General features: G+C 42.6%; 1 pseudogene; it reads right to left on the bottom strand.

Annotated features, from left to right (window-relative positions):
- Window positions 1–3591: 3591 nt before the first annotated feature.
- LOC110697569 lies at window positions 3592–7475 on the bottom strand (annotated as a pseudogene).
- Window positions 7476–18429: the final 10954 nt, after the last annotated feature.

Genomic DNA, 18429 nt, shown 5'->3' with positions numbered 1-18429 from the left:
GGTCGTGGGTACGATTCGTCGGAGATCTCGTGTTTTCGGGATTTTGAAGTAAGAGCTCTTTGGGAGCGAAGCACACGATAAAGGTATAATTCTTGTTCTTAATCTTGTTTGATTAAGTTTAATATGCTTGTTAATTGTTTTAATTAAGGGGCGGGTCTTAGTGGGTTTCCTACCGCGTAGTGTCGGGTCACTACGAAACCCTACACTTCCTCTCTTTGTTCTTCGTTGTTCTTGCTCTTCTCAACAACCGTCGACACCAAGACAACAATCATCGCCGCCGCCGATAATTATTCAAACCATGCAAACATCAGCCACCACTGCCCTTCGTTGATAATCAAGATTTGAGGTTAGGGTTTGGTTTGTTTGAGGTTAAGGTTTCGGTTTCTGGATTATGTGTTTTTCTAGGTTTCTTGGTCCTGGGTTTTTTTTTTATTTTTTTTATTTTTTTTTCTCAGTTTTTTCTGGGTTTATTGTTTTCTGGTTTATTGTATTCTTGGTTTTTGTTGGTTTTTTTTGTTTAAGTTTCTGAGTTCGGCATTTCAAGGTTTTTTTGGGTTTTTTTGGGTTTTAAATTCCTGGGTTTTTCTTGAATTTTTCTTGGTATATTCTGGGTTTATTAGTTTCTAGGTTTTTATTGGTTTTTTGTTTGTTCAAAGTTTCTGAGTTCAACATTTTTAAGTTTTTTTTAGTTCTTTTTAAGTTTGAAATATCTGGGTTTTTCTAGGTTTAAATTTTTTAGGTTTTTCTGGGTTAGAAATTTCTGGGTTTTTACTTTCTAAGTTCAAAGTTTTTAAGTTATGATTTTTATTGTTTTAATTGTTGCAGGTTGGAAGTTTCTGATTTTTTTTTTTCAGTTTCAAGTTCGTGATTAAGCTGAGTTTGAAGTCGAAGTTTCTGGGTTTAAATTTACAACTTTAATGATTGTAAATTGTAAATAACAACTGAATTTATTGTAGAATTACAAATTCAGCGATTTTTCTGTTTTTTTAATAAATTGTAAAATAAATTAAGCGATATTGATAAATTCAGCGATTTTTATATGTGATTGTATATTACAAATTTGGTGGTTTTTTTTAGGGAAATTTGATTTTTGGTGTTTTGTTTCATTGTATGCTGAATTTTTCAGTGAATGCAATTGCAATTTTTATTTTTTTTGAAGGATAATTGGCACTGGTTAACCGGTGCCATTGGTAGTTAAAATTAAAAAAAAAACAGCACGACACTTACTTGGCACTGGTTAACCGATGCCAACTTTTGGCACCGGTTAACCGGTGCCAAATGCTTTAGTTGGCACCGGTTTTGAACTGGTGCCAAATTTTCATGGATTTGGCATCCCTCAAATCCCCAACGGTTCAAAACCAGTGCCTTAGAGGGGGTTTGAATCGGTGCCCATTTATCTTTTTCGCCTAGTGATGATTTGGCTTGTCTTAACACTTAATATTTTAGGGTAGGGAATCCAACTTTTAATAGCTCCAAGCTACTCTTGGTTCAATAAAACGTCGCATCTAATGCTTCCTTGACATTTTATCTCCATTGCCACGACATCTAAGGACTCCTTACCGATATCGTTGAGCTTAACCTAGACAACTTGTATACCTAGTATACCTTACGTTCCTAGGGAAGTAGTGATGCCTCGCTTTGGCATAGCCCATCATATACACGCATTAGTTCGATAAGTGTTGTTCTTGGAATATCATATTTTAGCTCAATATTTTAGGGACCTAGGGTTTCTAAGTTGGTTGTATTTAGTGAACTTAATTAATCATCGCAACATTTGAAATCCTAAACATGCATCTAACATATCATTCCCATATATAAGTACAATTTAATATAGAAAACATGAAATTTGATGCATTTGGCAACTAGCATGACCCCTTGAAATCTTCAAGAGTCTTCGATGCAACATCTTGGCTCGTCTTCATAGAAACGCCGTCTTGAGAAATCCCCACCAAAAAGAAAATTACTAGCTACTACGACTAGGATTAATCTAAATATTAAGGTACAAAAATACGCAGCGGTACGCAAACCGTAATTAGATTTACAAAAATACATAACGAATCGCAGTCCGTATTTACTATCCTAATCGGGCCCCACTAGTTACCATTTTCACGAAACCTGTGAAACAATATATATTCCATTCACTATAAGTGAATGGCCCATGCATTTTACAACGAAAACAAGTAACAATGCATAACGCGCGCGAACTAGTAACTAACTTAGATGGTTAATCCAATTAACGCGCCTAATAAAACTAGTCAAAGTTGTTTAACATTTTATGTGATCAAGACGCAATTAGTTCATGCAATTAACAAGATCCCACTAAATTCCGCATCCAACTTAATTGATCCAATTAATTAAGTCGGTTAACCCATATTTTGTCAAAATCAAAATTTTGCTAAAGCCGAAAAAACCGAGGCCTAGCCTCATTTAAATAATTAAATAAAATTAAAACGTCAAAAAATTTGCAAAGCCCGATAGCCCAATTAAAGCAACAAATCAACCCACCCAAAAATCGTGGGATGCGCACCATGGCTGCCTAGCAACCCTTGGGAGTTGCGGCTGCATGTGCTAGGTGCTGACATGCTTGCCCAGCAACGCATGCCACGCTTGCTGGCACCATCAGCTTGCTACACATGCTACGCATGCTAGCTGCTTGCTAGCGCTGGCAGGCGAATGGCTGGCTAGCTGCCTCGCTGCCCAGCAGCACGTACAAGCATGGCCAGCAGCCATCCACCTCGCACCAAGCACAACAACACACATAAGACCAGCCACACAGCAGCAGCTGCATCTTGAGGTGGAGCACCCTTATGCGCACCTAAGGCAGCCACATGTGGGCTGCTTGAGCAGCCCGGCTAGCCTTGGCGGCGCTTGGGTGTTTTTGCTTCGATTTACGTGCCTTTTTTCGGGATTTTAATCTCGTTATACGTGTGACATAAAATTAATTCTAAATAATTTTAGAATCAATTTAGGGCAAAAATGAAAATAAAACAAGTCCCACTTAATTAAATTCTTTTTTAATGGTGCACAAGCCTAAATTATTCAAGAACCATTCTTAAAACAATTTAGGTCTTTCTTTATGCTACAAAAATTGAAGGGCTACACTCATAATTAATTTAATCAAATGTAAATCAATAATGAGATTTGACAAACACTAGACGAAAAAGATAAAAAGGCACCGGTTTTGAACCGTTGGGTATTTGAGGGATGCCAAATCCATGAAAATTTGGCACCGGTTCAAAACCGGTGCCAACTAAAGCATTTGGCACTGGTTAACCGGTGCCAACTACATGCTTTCGCACCGGTTAACCGGTGCCAACTACCATGGCACGTTTTTTTTTTTTTATTTATTTTTATTTTCAATACTATTGGCACCGGTTCAAAGCAAGAACCGGTGCAAAAAATAACACTTTAGGCACCAGTTCTTTCTTTGAACCGATGTAAAAAGTGTCAAATTTTTTTTTTATAAACTTTTGGCACCGGTTCTGGTCAAAACTGGTGCCAAAAATTCTCGAAAAAAATAAAAAAATTTATTTTTGCATTTTTTTCACTTAAATTGATATAGAAACATTAACATATATATATAAAGTTACATATTTTCATTTAAAAAGGCTGTAATATTACAATTTTCGTCCAAAAATAATCAAAGCAAGGAACGAAAATACAACAAATTAATTAGCACCATGACAAATGAGATTAACTTGGCTAAAAGTGTACTTTGTTGATCACTTCACACATCCTACCTTCCATGAGAAATCTTGTGCCATACAGTTTTGGATCATCTCTCTTGAAGCTAGAGTTCCATACGTCTCTATTGCCCTCTTCACTGTTGTTACTACAGCTTGTAAATCAGTTGGATCTACCGCGTCACGCTGATATACCATTATACACCAAAATGTCAGCTCTTCAGAGTACAGGAATGATCATTATGCTAAATAGTATAAAAAAAATAAAATAGGTTGATTTTTTTTTTGGTTTAGGTGATTGTTACATGTGGAATCCGGTGAAACCTTCTTGTACAGTATTGATAAGTCCACCAGTGGCACCTGATCAATGAAAGATCAGAATAGGTCATCATGTTCATATATTGATGTACAAAGCATAAAAAATAGGATAATTAATTGCATAAAGTTGTCACAAACCGTTCCATAACGCATTGCCTGGAGCTGGATTTGCCCACAGGGCTCAAATCTGCTAGGTATCGGCATGTAATTAGCATCAGCTACAATCATATGAGCTAAGGCGATGTTGAATTTGGTCACCCCTCTTACCTTTTGAGGGTAGAGAGCTTCTTACTGTTGAATCTGCTTCTCCATTTCCTTCTTTCTTGTCCCCTCCTCCTCCAAAAAAATCATGAAAACAAATCATATAAATGGTTTTGTTAAAAAATAAAAAGGCATGTTTGAGGTAAGATTTATTCTTACAAGAACAATAATCTGCACATTTTTCCCGATGAATTGAGGAATTGCTTCTGCAAGAATGTCAGAACCTTTCTGCTCTTCAAGTCGGCCTATAAAACCAATCAAAGGGATATTCCTGTCCACGAGTAAACCAACTTCTGCTTGCAGAGCTTCCTTTATAAGAGGCTTTGCATATGCAACCTGAAAGAAGCGAAAACTAACACATTAGGACATTTCATGAAGGTTTACAAAAGCAAAAATCCTGTTTAATGTTACTTACAGTTGATCTATCATAATTAGATCCAATGTACTTATCAGTAGTTAGATTCCATTCCAGCACATCCATCTCGTTCACATCTGTCTCAACACTCGATACAATCTCTTGTGCATAGAAAGGGCTCACAGTTACTACACGGTCTGATTCTAAAATACCTGCCTTCATCCAGTTAATTTTTCTTCCCTTTACAGGCTTGTTGTGCCTGTATCATGCACTTAACATTAATTGAGGACTAGTAAATTAGTAATCAGTCCGTGCAATGTAATATTTAGTAGGTAAGATACTTTACCCATCAAAAATATTAGCACACTGGCCAACAGAACAAACCACCAGTCAGCACCAGAAACAACAACATCAGCCAGAGCCCAGCACTCAAGAGCCCAGCTGCAACACCGAACAGAACCCGAGGCAGCTGCAACAGCAGGGAAGCAACAGTAGCTGAAACTTTTTTTTTTTGCTGACTTTATATTAAATTTTAGAAGCAAACTGTTCCAACAACCAAGCGTACAAATAAAGCAAGTGAAAGCTCACATCCTGGCTAAGGTCCATACAAATCTACAATATCAGTCCTATTAAGACAACCAATATTAGGCCCTAATCATTAGCAAAGCAATGGATGCACCAAAATTCAAATTAGAATACTAAATGTTCAAAAAATACACATACTTATAGAAATATATCCCCATTACATTGTTCGGGGGGAGTGCCCGGGGGTCCAGTACACCACCGGGACCCGGAGTGCAAAATATAAGTAACAAACTTACTCTTCGTTGCTGTGTCTACTTAAGCAACATAAGCTGTGTCTACTTAAGCAACATAAGCTCCAAAAGAAAGCATCATACCATACCACCAAAGAAATGGCTCGTTCACCAAATAACCAAGACCTAGACCCCTGAGTAATTGGTCCACCAATGAAAGATGGGACAGGACTCTAAATACTAATGATCTATCCATTACATCATTTCTGAAAATCAGAATAATTCAAAATGACCCTTTACCAATCTTTAGGTTCTACACAAGCACTTCTTTTCAGTTGATCAGACATATAACAGGATTGATTAGGTTTGAAGTAATAGAAACCGTATATTAAGATAATTAACAGCATAGAATCAAAGCACCAGCCATGAACCCCTATATTTTAGAGGTGATCATAAATTCGGGTCGGGCCAGGCCTTAACATCAAATGTCATGCCCAAACCCGTCCAAAAGTGGCGGGCTTGTCGGGCTAAAACGGGCTTTTTCGGGTCGGGTTCGGGCTTTTAACTAAAAAAGATTTTTAGCTTGTCCAAACCCGCCCTATATTCGGGTCGGATCGGGCCGGGCTAGCGGTTCGGGCCATTGTTGATCACCTCTACTATATCTCACTTGATAGACTCAACCAGACAACCTAATCAACCCTTTTCCAACATGACTCTCTTAAAAGATTCAACCTAAGACATCAATGGAGCACACTTTTTCTCAGTTGATCGCATTTCACTATTAGTTTAGCTCTTTGTCAGCCTTCCTCCATGGCTCAACGTTTCTACAATTACCTTAACATCTAAACATCGGTGCACATAAATTGCATTTAATTTTTTTATATGTTCAATCAGCAAAAATATTTTCATTTCCACAGTTACATTCACAAAGACAATTCTGGACCAGTGCCAAAGAAAATATATATAGCAGGTCCTAATATTCATAGCTATTTCATCACTCTTTCAGCTCAAAGAAAGACTAATAACAAAAGGAAAGCCATTTGAGAGACCATGGAATAAAAATTACCATATGAATTCCCAATCTCCGTAATACTTGGAACGGAGCAAACCAACACCACATTGGCCGCAAGCAAAAACCAGTTCAAAATAGGAATGTAGATCTGGCCCATGAATTTCGAGATGTATGGATAATTTTAAGTCGAGGAAAGCAGCCAAGTGCCGTCGATTTCTTTATACATGAAAATGTAGCAGTAGTCATATCTCGACTAGCAATCAGTGCAGCAATATTAGCAATAATGAAAACAGGCCAAAAGGCACCACCTGAAAAGGCAAATGAACATTTTTTATTAGTGTTTCTTTTCCCAGAAATGGATAGAACAGAAGAAAGCGCTTTTTAGTCTACAGATAACACCCTTACCCTTCATCCAACCCGAAGTAGATAAAAGAACCTACATTGCTCCAACTATCCCATGCTATTTTAAGGTACCTAGGGTAGTAAAGTCCTAGTGAAAGCTTACACATTGGGTTGCTAATCAGCTGCAAAGAAGAATGGAAAGAACAACCAAAGGGAAAAAAAATAATTTCACACACACACACACACACACACACACACAAACAAACAACACTAGCGGCTGATGGGAGCATAGGGACAACAATAGCTTCTCCATCTACATAGGTCATCGAATGAAAATTTACCATAACCAATCTAGCTATCAAAGGCCATAGAATTTGTATTTTACTCACTCACATTGAGTAAACCCAGGCAAATTTAATAAGGAGTAATATATATGAGAAGATTTTCCATCCTCTCTGGTGGTAAAAAAGGAGACCATATGGGAAACATTAACCTCAAGCTTAACCAAAGGTAAGAATGGGAATGGGAGGCTAGAACATGCACATGAAAAAAAGAGTTATAGCAGTAAAACAAATAAAGCTAAGGCTTCTTTCACATCTCTCAAATTTTCATTCTATTTGAGAGAGGTTGTTGTTTGAGTTTGAAGTGCAAAAGAAACCTGAGATGATATGACTAATGATGCAATGCCCAGAATATGATCATGCCCAAACGTACTTGAATAAATAGTCGAGTTATGGTATAAGGACAAAACATACTAGGTACAGATGAGTAAAACGCTTGGGCGCAATCTCCTGGATTCTACATGAGGTAAGCTGCCTGGCCAAGGTATCCTAAAAGGAGGCATGGAAATACAAGAAACACAAAAGTGAGCTGCAAACAACCAGAATAAAATTAGTGAGATATTGTATGATTCAATTTTATAGTCTTATAAAAACAATAAAGCATAGAAAGTGGTGATAACCGAAGCCACTTTACCTGAACTGATCTCACTGAAAAGTAGCAAAGGTCAGCAAATATTGCTTCAGAACCTGAACATCAATTTTTCAAGTAAATTAAGTGATTTTGAACATGGGACAATATATTTGACAGCACTGCAAAATTAAGATATATGCATAAGGCTCCTAGCAAAAGTAAGGACCTGCCATCTTTTATGACACCAGACTATCAAGCCATTGGCTCACAAGGCTAGTCTTAAATGTGAGATCTCAGATCTTGCAGCAAGCCACTCATGGGAGTCAAGAAATAAAAATGCTAGGCTGTCTAAATTCTAATGTTGTACCCCAACATCAAGCAACGACAAAAGGAGCAGATTTTACCTAATCTGTTATAATAAATTGAATATTTCTAGTCCATTCCCGTCTAATAGTTCAAAAAAACCGAGTCATCTTAATTCTAAATTTGCAAGTGAGTAAGTTTGAAAGGTCATAAGAGCAAATTTCAGATCTAGCCATTTTAATAGAGTGAAGACATTTAAACCAACCAACAACAATAATAGGAAGAAGTCAATAGTTAGCTAAGCAAGAACCATATGTAATCGTGTGTGTGTGTGTGTGGAAGTGCAATACAGAAAAAGAAGTGCAATAATCTACCACGATTGAATTGGGCAAATCTAATAAGATCCAGCACAAGATAGGGTAATCATCTCATCAGTAGTATACTAAAAGTGTATACCTAATGCACAAAGGAGACAACCCCCAAGAGCATACCAAGCCTCTATGTTGTTCCTTTTGAAATAGAAGTAGATGTGGATAGGGTTAAAAGCCTTCCAGACATCTCGATTATACTTCAGCAAGTTGTGGATTACAATGCCAGCAAGACAGCAGAACCATATAAATAAATCAGGGCCAACTATGAATCCCATTTTACTGGTACCATATCGCTGCAGGCTAAACAGGAGAATGAGAAGTGCCACTGCAACCAGCAATCTTGATCCACCTGTCTTAAGATCAAGAGCTCTAAAAGAGCTACTCTCACTATCCGCAATGTACACCTCTATCATATCTAAATTTATATAAAAATACTAGCGTAGTGAGCTTTTTATAGTTATTGTGACAATAAAACATTCAATCACATAAACAGTGTTTCGGGGTTTTTTGATGTCCTGCGGGAGAGTTAGAATTCCGGGACTGGTCTCCTTGCGCCTGTACCTACAAAACAACGGAGACTCCTTATGGTGGGAGTTCCGCCTCCGACGGTCAAGTTAGTACTTGTTTGAGGAGTAATAAGTGCGGAAAAAGTAAAGGTTGGTAGATCTGGTTCCTCTAGGGGAGGAGTGATCAATGTGTTTAGGTTCTCTAGGTGAGAGTAATTAATTGATGAATCCTCTTTAATGAGAATTAAAGAAGGTATTTATATGCCTTGGGATGTGTGTCAGTCCTAGGTTTAGGTCAACCTAGGGCTGATTGGGCTTCCACAAGACTTTGGGCCTAGATGGCCGGTTTTCCCATTTGGCATGGGGGAGGCCACGTGTCGTGGCATAAGAGGTCCAAGGTGGACTAGTCAACACTTGACACGTGGCAGGCTCCAATTGGTCCATGTGGCGGACACTTGGCAAAGCCTAAATGGTCCATTTGTCAGACGGTGATTGGTAGGGAAAAATCCCCTAATCATTTGCCCCTCACAGGTGGCACGTGACTGTTCACATGTCACCTGTGACAGGTGTCGGCCTGTAACAGACGATGACCTGCTACATGTGTCGCCCTATGATGGGCCGAGCATTTTTCCCGCTCATTTTTTGAATTAAGAAGTGATCCTTCGCATTCTAATTCTACCCTATATAAGGGCATGTTGACCAAGTCTTTTGTTCACATTTGCGAACTTTTTCAAGAGAACTCTTGGACCCATGAACTTGAGCTCTGACTTTCTGGACGACTGCTTTCTTTCAGAACTTAAGTTTCAGGTAACCGTTTGTTCCTTTATCCTTTTTCTGTTTCGCTTTTGCACTTTTTATTTCTTTTTTGAAAATGAGACCTCAAAAGCATCCGGCACGACCTAGGTTAGCAATCAGCCGGTCACCTGGGACGGCTGAGTCTAGGACTAGGGGTGTCGATTGCCCTGCGGTACTTCAAACTTTGCGCAAGTCCCGGAATCCTACTGTCTTTGTATCTATGCAGGACAGTATGGCAAGAACAAAAAAGACGAAGAGTGAAAACTCTGATGAATCCTCTTTCCGGGTTTAGATTAGTGAACTGTCGGACCAGCCGCATGATACCGCAAAGACCCAAGGTGGCCCTTCTGCCGAGAGCTCTAAGGAGGGAGCTAAGGTAGCCCCTTCCCACTTCACTGTTGACTAGGCCAGTCAGCAGACGATCCCTGAAGAAGAAGATGGGTCGGCCCCCTCAGGGTGAGGGGAGGAGTCGGACTCTTCTGATAGCGAGTCTGACTCTAGCTCTTCAAGCCGCCTCTCTATAAACTCAGAGGAAAGGCATTCTCGTTTGCATGAGGCGAGACTGTCTCATGCGGCTGAAAAGGGGGACGACTGGTCGGAACCATCCGCCTTTCATAGGGAGTTGAATACTCCTTATTATTGTCATGTTCCAAAGGGTCGCATCAAGACCATGAAAGAGCAAATATACTCTTTTCTATCGGACCATGTGATGGGTCCTAATTTCAAAGTTTTTGTGCCGGATGCTGAAGATGCCGTCACCTGGCAGCTGGAGCCAGCTATGGGGACGCCTGCTTTGGCTATTATGAGGCGGCCATTAAGGCTGGTCTGCGATTTTCCTTGCATCCGGTCGTTCAACAAATCCTCGATGGAAATGAGGTGGGGCTATGGCAGTTAGCCTCGAATTCCTGGTTCAACATCCTTGGCTATGTAGCCGGGTGTGAAATGCATGGGGTGGAGCAGAATTTTGAGGCGTTCACCCATATGAATTACCTCAGCCGAACCCCCAAAGCAAGCGGTACCGGTTGGTATTAAATAACGAGACACAAAAGCTATCTGATGACGAGGGGCAATGAAAATAAATGGAAGGATTGGAGAAACACCTTCCTCATCATTGCCAGCCCTGACAAGCTGCTAAACAAGTGCTACAATAGGTGGAACAAGGATCTGCCTCTTCTAGCAGGCGGTTGCAGCATGCCGCTTGTCCCCCTCAAGGCTAGGGAAGAGATCCTTGATCGAGGACTCTTCAAAGTAGAGAATAGGGCAAACTCTACTACTGGGGTACGAGAGCAAGTATCTCTAAACTGCGTCCCAAAGTTTCAATGGCTCTATGACGAGTACTTTTTGGCCGCCTGTGGCCTTAGCAGTCGGTCCTCCAGAGGTAGCCGGCCTCTTGAGCATATGTACACATCTTTGGCCTTGCTTTCGAATTTTTTCTTACTCTTTGCGGTTTTATTTTCAGCTGAAGCTATGGACCACATTTCTACGTCAAAGAAGGCGGCCGCCTTGCTGCGGACCTCCATCATGCAGCAGAAGCGGACCTCTTCTGATTCTCCTGCCAAGGAGACGCCCATAGTGAGTTTCTGATCTTTCAAACTGTGCCTTGAAAGTCTACTATTAGTAGTATTGACCATTCATCTTTTTCGCAGGCGGGCACTTCCAAACCCTCTTCCTCCCAACAGCCGGACTCAAAAGTTCGGAAGATGACTGCTGGGAGTACGTCTGGATCTGCCAGGAAACAGTCGGCTGACAAACAGCCGATTACCCCACAAAGTGTGGGTAAACCATCACAAGTCCTTAGGGATAGTCGGCTGCCGAGAGGTATAATATAGCTTTGCTAGACTTAAACTTTTTCTTCAATGTTTTCTTCATTATTCTGACCTTTCCCTTCTTTGGATGCAGGCGGCCATCAAGAACCAGACTTGGTCGAGATGGCCAAGTCAATGATCAAGGTTATCCCTCTAGAAGAGAGGGATGCGATCAAGGGAGTCGGCACCCTTGACTTAGACGACATCATGGGTCTCCTATCTGAGGTATACTTAGAATTTTATAATATCAACCTTGCCTGCCGACTGTTATTTTCAAACCTGGTGCCTGTTTGGTTATTTTCAAGTCTGACGCCTGGTTTTCTCTTTTTTAGACCCTGCTGCGAGTACACGACCTCCGTAGGCCAATTAGCGCCAATAATAAAGAGGTAAAGGCTGCTAAAGCTATGTCTGCCTCTGACGTTGATAAGGCAATGTTTCAAATTGCCCAAAATGAAATTTTGACAACTGATATTCTTTATTATCAGGCGCAGGCCACTTCCACTATCCGCGCTGAGTTAGAGGCGGCCAAGAAGAAGAACAACGAGCTGGAGCAGGCGGTCAAGAGCCCCAAAGATGAGCTGCGGCCCCTTAAAAACATTGGCCATAAGGCTAAAGGTCTGCAGACGTCTCTTGACACACTCAAGGAGCGCCTGGAGAAGCAGGAGGCGGCCATCACCAAAGATCTTAATGCGAAGGCCGAGGCTGAAAAGATGGCTTTAGCTCAAGCCATGATGGAGGACTCGACTCAAATTATGAAGAGAAGATGACCTGGACAACCCTCTTCCCAAAAGCTCACTATGTCGCCTGGGAGAAAAAAATCAACTCTTGTACTGAAACGTACAACCAACAGATCATGAGGCATGCATCTGAGGAAGACGAGGCGGTTGACTCCAGCTCAGAGGAGGAAGAGGAGGTGGCCCTGCAACCGATAGAGGTGGATGCGCATAAAGCTCCTGCCCCTGAAGGCGAGTCGTCAAAAGAGGGGGCTTTGAAGAATCGAGCACCCGACGTTAAGCTCGAACAGGCGGCAGTTGAAACTCAAGCTCCTCCCAATGTTTAAAGCTTTCATTTTGTCAAACTTTTCTCCGGCTTGCGTGCCGTTTGTTCTTGTATCACTTTACCCGGCCAAGGGGCCAGGGTTATTGAATATTTTGCTTGTCTTTATGGCCGGCTGTTTATATGAATTCGGCGACCATCTTTCGGTCGTCTTTGCTCACAGAATTTTGCTTTAAGATTTATTTTTGCAAAGTATAGAGGATCCTACTATCCGCTTGTATGTCATACCGACTGTTTCGGCTAAAATTGTTTTAAAATTTGTAACTTATCATAAGCCAAAGATTGCAAGATTGCGAACAGGTACTAGGTACCGACTGCCTATGCCCCTAGACGACTGGTTGTCTTGGTTCTAGGTTAGGCAATCAGTCGGCCATTTACCCAGTCGGACCCCAACGTATTTTAGGAAATACTTTAGGTTTATTTAACTTTTTCATGTAAGAAAGGAACAGGCCGCTTATAACCAGCCCGCCTGTTTGTCAAAATAGGAATAGTTCTTGAGTCCCTGTTTGCCAAAAAGCAGTCGACCTACGAACCAGATTTTCAAACATGTTTGGTTTGAAAAGAAATAATCTTAGTAAGGGTCGTGGTACGAGAGCTCTGGTTCGCCTTTAGACAAGCGGGCTCGTCATACCTTTTTGGATCCTTACTAAGTATGAGAGAGTAACTTACTCTTTTATGCTTTGAGAAGTAGAGGTACCAGGCAGCGGAGGCCGGCTGATCCGCTTGATTCACCAACTTTTGTTGTCTATTTACTCAAGAGGTACCGTCTGTACTTATCCCATGTAATACAGACGGTCATCCGACGCGGATGTCAACTGCTAACACTTGTCTGGTTTAGTGTTAGAGTTATCCTTGTCTCAAAAACGGCTACGTGGTTGTCCTTGGAGACAGTCGTCTGGGTGCCGTGTAATTATTTTATAGAACAATGTTCCATCCAAAAGGGAGTTGCTCTCTGCGACGAATTTCATCCGGAGGGATGCCGCCGGACACCAGCTATAATGTTGGGACATGTCGTTTTAGTTTAAAGATTGGATCAGTTGGCTGGGCGCCTGGTCAGATCATTCGGCCATAGGCCTTAGGTAGTTCATGGCGAAAGAGTAGCCGACTGTATAGCTACAGGCGGCGTGCCCCTCTTAATTGAATGTATATTTGAGTGAAATGGAGAGTAGCCGACTATTTTACCAGTCGGTATGCCCCTCAATTGATGAGAAGAGGGAGAGTAGCCGGCTGCTAATGGAGCAGGCGGCATGCCTCTCATAGTACAAAATAGATGAAGCAAAATAGCAAACTTTTATTAGTATCTCTTGGCTATTTACATCATTCAAAAATGATACTTCTTTAGATTATCTACATTCCAAGTTCAAGGCAAGGGTTGGCCGTCTGGTGTTTCCAGGCAGTAGGTGCCGTCCCGGACCTCTTCATAGATTCAGTAGGGTCCTTCCCAGTTGGGAGTTAATTTTCCTGACTCATTAGCCTTACCGACTGCTTCCATTTTTCTTAGTACAAAGTCCCCCACTTTGAGTGGACGCCTGTGCACTCTTTTGTTATATGACCTTGTCATTCTCAGGCGGTAGATTTCATGGCGCAGGGCTGCATTGCCCCTTCGTTCCGGAAGTGAGTCCAATGTCAGGCGCATGGACTCCCAGTTCACCTCTTCGTCATACAACATTATTCGAAGAGTCGGCTCGTAGTGTTCAATTGGAAGAACAACTTCTACCCCATAAGTTAGGAGGAATGGAGTTTCTCCAGTCGACCCTTTTTCAGTCGTCTTAATGACCTAGAGAACATGTGGTAGTTCGTCTGCCCATAGACCGCCTGCTCGTTCAATCTTCTTCTTAAGACCGTCTGAGATGATCTTATTGAAAGCTTCTACTTGGTCGTTTGCTTGAGGACGGCCAACTGATGTAAAGCAGTGTGAGATGCCCTGGTCTCCCAGCCAATTTTTGAGAACAGGCGTCTCAAATTGGGGACCATTATCAAAAACCATAGACATGGGCACCCCGAACCGAGTGATGACATTTTTCCAGATGAATGAGATCACATCCTTCGTATTGATTCCCTTAACAGCCTCAGCCTCAACCCATTTGGTGAAGTAGTCGACTACAACAAGTATGTACTTCCTGCCGCCTGTAGCAGGCGTATAGGGACCTAGGATATCCATGCCCCACTTAGAAAACGGTAGTGGGCTATGGATGGCAGTGAGATCAGTAGCCGGACGATGGATTAACTTGCCAAACCTCTAGCAAAATTTTTTCACCATTTCCATGGCGTCTGCCTCTAAGGTAGGTCAAAAGTAACCTTGCCGCCTTGCTCGTTGAGCAAGCAACCTGCCGCCTACATGCGAAGCACAATACCCTGAATGTAGGTCTTCTAGGACCTCTCGTCCTCTTTCTGGGGTCACACACTTTAAGAGGGGGAGAAGATAACCCTTCTTAAAGAGCTCACCCTTGCACATTTCGAAGCTGGCCGCCCATTTTTTCAGCAGGGCCGCCTGGGAGTGATCATTCCGCAAGGTGTCGGATGTTAAATATGCTCGGATGTCGTCCATCCATGTTGAGCTTTTGTCAAGGATTCCAATAGGCTCTTCTTCGATACTTCTCTTCTCCATAACTTCCTAGAAGACGATTCTTTGAGTATCACAGGAGGCCGAGGAGGCCAACTTTGAGAGAGCATCCGCCTGGTTGTTTTCGGACCTTGGTACTTGAGTTAGATGAATCTCCTCAAGTGACCCGGCCGCTTGTCGTACCACCTGCAAATATTTAATCATGGCCGGATGGGTTGCTTCGTATTCTCCGTTATACTGACTTACTATCAACTGTGAGTCAGAGCAGGCGTCTATTTTTCTTGCCCCAGCCGCCTTGCACATGTGGATTCCAGCCAGTAAAGCTTCATATTCCGCCTCGTTGTTCTACGCTTGAAAGTTAAAACGTAGAGCATACTCATACATGTCGCCTTCTGGCGACTGACATATGACGCCTGCTCCACAACCATTTGAGGTGGAGCTCCCGTCCACATAGACCTTCCAAACTTGGTCTGGAACTTGAGAATCCGTGGGCCGAGTCATCTCTACAATAAAATCAGCAATTGCTTGCCCCTTTACTGCTTTTCTTTGCTCAAATGAAATTTCAAGGCTTTGAATCTCTATCGCCCATTTGATCATTCGACCTGACGACTCCATAGTTGTCAGTGGCCGCTTGGTTGGCTGATCAGTGTATACAACGACTGAATGTGCCAAGAAGTAAGGCTTCAATTTTCTAACTGCCATGAATAGGGCAAGACTGAATTTTTCCACTAGGGGGTACCTCAACTCAGCATTCTTCAACACATGACTGACAAAGTAGACCGGGAGCTGACAACCGTCTCTTTCAGCAAGGAGGATGACACTTAGAGCATGGTCAGACACTGCGAGGTACATGTAGAGCACTTCTTTGGGCAAGGGACTGACCATCCTTGGTAAGGAATGCAGACGGACTTTCAGTTTTTGGAAGGCCGCCTCAGCATCCGGCTCCCATTTAAACCCGACTTTCTTCTTTATTGCCGAAAAAAGTAAAGACACTTGTCGCCTGATCGGCTGAGAATTCTTCCCAGGGCCGCCAGACAACCTATTAACGTCTAAACCTCTCGGACTGTTCAAGGCGACTGCATGTCTTTGACCGCCTGTACTTTCTCATGGTTCGCCTCTATACCTCTCTGATTGATGAGAAATCCGAGGAACTTCCCATACTCAATTCCAAACACACATTTCTTGGGATTGAGCATGACATGGTGCCGCCTGAGTGTGGTGAATGTTTTTCGGAGATTAATCAGATGGTCCGTATGAAGCTTGGACTTTATAATCATATCATCTATGTATGCCTCGACATTCCTTCTAATTTGGTCAAAGAAGAGCGTGTTTATCATTCTTTGGAGGGTGGCAGGGGCGTTCTTCAAACCAAACAGCATGACCGTGTAGTAATACAACCCTTGATCAGTGACGAAGGCCGTCTTCTCCTGATCCTTCTTCCACAAAGGAATTTGATGAAAGCCAGAGTAGGCATCCATGAAGCTCATTAAAGCGTGGTCGACTGTTGATTCGACTAGGCTGTCAATCTTAGGCAATGGATAGCTATCTTTGGGGAACGCCTTGTTCAAATTAGTGTAGTCCACACACATTCGGCAGGTACCATTCGGCTTCTTTACTAACACAACGTTTGCAACCGAGTTTGGGAAATAACATTGCTGAATGAACCCTGCATCAAGCGACTTTTTAACCTCGGCGGCGACCACTTGGCTTCTTTCTTCACCATGGTTCTGTTTCTTTTGCCGGACTGGCTTCTTTTTCGGATCCACAGCTAGCTTATGCACTGCCAAGTCTGGACTGATGCCTGGCTTCTCATGTACCTCAAATGCAAAGATATCCTTGAATTCCTTCAAGAGTTGGTGAAAATCTTCACCCAGTACCGCAAGAGCAGTCATCCCAACTTTGACTGTTCGGTCAGGACGTGAGTCGTCTAAGACGACAACCGTATGCTCACCAGTCGGCTGAGGGCGGAATTCGTCTGACCGTTCCTCTGCTAGTGATTGCTATCTTTTTTCTTTTCTCTCGGCCCCTAGCTGGGTGGCCTTTCTTTTCTTGGCGCCTGCTGCTTGGGCAGGCGCATCCTCCTTGACTTGTTCAAGGTGATTGTTCTCTCCACTTGGGCCAGCAGCCGCTACAGTGGGTTTAATATCTAAGAGGTAGCACTCTCGTGCCATCTTCTGATCTCCCCTTAGAGAGCCGATTGTTCCATCATCCCTCTCAAATTTGAGCAGCATAAGAGAGGGAATAATGAAAGCTTTAGAGTTGTTCAGGGTGGGTCATCCCAAGATCATGTTATAGGCCGAGAGTTCTTCAACAACTAAGAACCGAACCACCTTGTGACGGCCCTCCCCTTCCTCACCCAAACCGATGGGTAGATCCACTCGTCCCACTGGGTGTACAACACTTCCTCCAAACCCTACTAAAGGGTGAGATACCGGATGTATGCAGTCAGTTTTGTACTTGAGCTTTGCCAAGCACTTGTTGCTGATGAGATCAGAGGAACTGCCGGTATCTATGAGGATCTGGCCAACTCTTTGGTTGGCCACCTTACATTCAATGATAATGGGGTCATCAAGCGGCCCCCTAACACCTCCCAGATCCTCTTCTGTGATGACAATTTCTGGGAATGAACTCTTGGCGGTCCGTCCTTGGTGAATGGAATTAAGTTGCCAGTCCAAAGGTTGGATGTTTCTTGCCGTCTTCCCTCCAAACAGAGGAGGCTACAAGAAATATTGTTGCTGCGACACGTATGACTTGTGTGGCACATGCAGAGCCGGCTGGTCTTTGTAGGATCCGGACCGACGGGAGGTGCCGCCTGTCTGACTCTCATAGTTGGATTGGGAATACCTCATGGAGGTATTATGAAGACTGTCTTGAAAATTGGAAGTAGAGGCCGATTCTAACAGTCGGTCATTCTTCTTCTTCTCTAGTAACAATCGAGCATCTGAGTAAGTTTTCTTTGACCCATCCGCTTGAACATGACGAATGGGCTTTCTCTTCCCTGGTGAGGGAAAGCGATACTTTGTTAAGTCAATCACAGGCGGCTCCCACTTCCTATAATTAGGGTGAGGAGTCGCCTCTCGACCCTGTACAGGCTTCCTCCTTCCAAACTAAGAAGGTTTTCTAGCCGACTGCTCCTTAGAGGGAGCATGCGTCTTCTTATTAATAAGATCTTGGATCTCCCCTTTGAAGTTATTCATGAAAGTCATGAGTTCACTTCTAGTGATGGGAGTAGATCCCTCGGCCACCTGTTGATGATCAAGCGGCTGGCCGGCAGGTTTACTAGATCCAACCTAGCAATCTTTTCGTTTCTTCTTTTCAGAGGAACGGGTTTGTCGAGCTCGTAAGGTCCCGTCTGGGGCCGTATGAGTTTCAACCTCGACCTCATTGTCAGT

Source organism: Chenopodium quinoa, unplaced genomic scaffold (assembly GCF_001683475.1).
Source record: "Chenopodium quinoa cultivar QQ74 unplaced genomic scaffold, ASM168347v1, whole genome shotgun sequence".
NCBI lineage: Eukaryota > Viridiplantae > Streptophyta > Magnoliopsida > Caryophyllales > Amaranthaceae > Chenopodium > Chenopodium quinoa.
This window is presented reverse-complemented; position numbering and strand designations above follow the sequence as displayed.